Consider the following 378-nt stretch of genomic DNA (forward strand, 5'->3'; position numbering starts at 1 on the left):
GCGCCTAGACAATATTGGAGGGATCGTTTAAGAAAAATGCGAGCTGCGGGACTTAATGCTGTCTCCACGTAAGTTGAATCCTGTAATTTACATTTTGTAATTTACATGCTGATATCCCAGGGAGCTATAATCGCTCTATAGACTCGTTGATTCGATACCTGATGATGAGATGCAAGCAAGTTTTACATTATTGTCAGGAAATTAAGCATTACATATCACGTTTGGGTATTAGGTTTTATTTGTTTATTACATTTAAAATACTATATCGCTACAGTAAGTGATCAACGAATAATAACAAAAAATAAATAAATAAATAATCTGCTTCTTTATCCTCGCGATATATAGTTACGTTGAATGGAGTTTTCACGAACCAGAACC

This window comes from Wasmannia auropunctata, unplaced genomic scaffold, assembly GCF_000956235.1.
Source record: "Wasmannia auropunctata unplaced genomic scaffold, wasmannia.A_1.0 LD336092.1, whole genome shotgun sequence".
Lineage (NCBI taxonomy): Eukaryota > Metazoa > Arthropoda > Insecta > Hymenoptera > Formicidae > Wasmannia > Wasmannia auropunctata.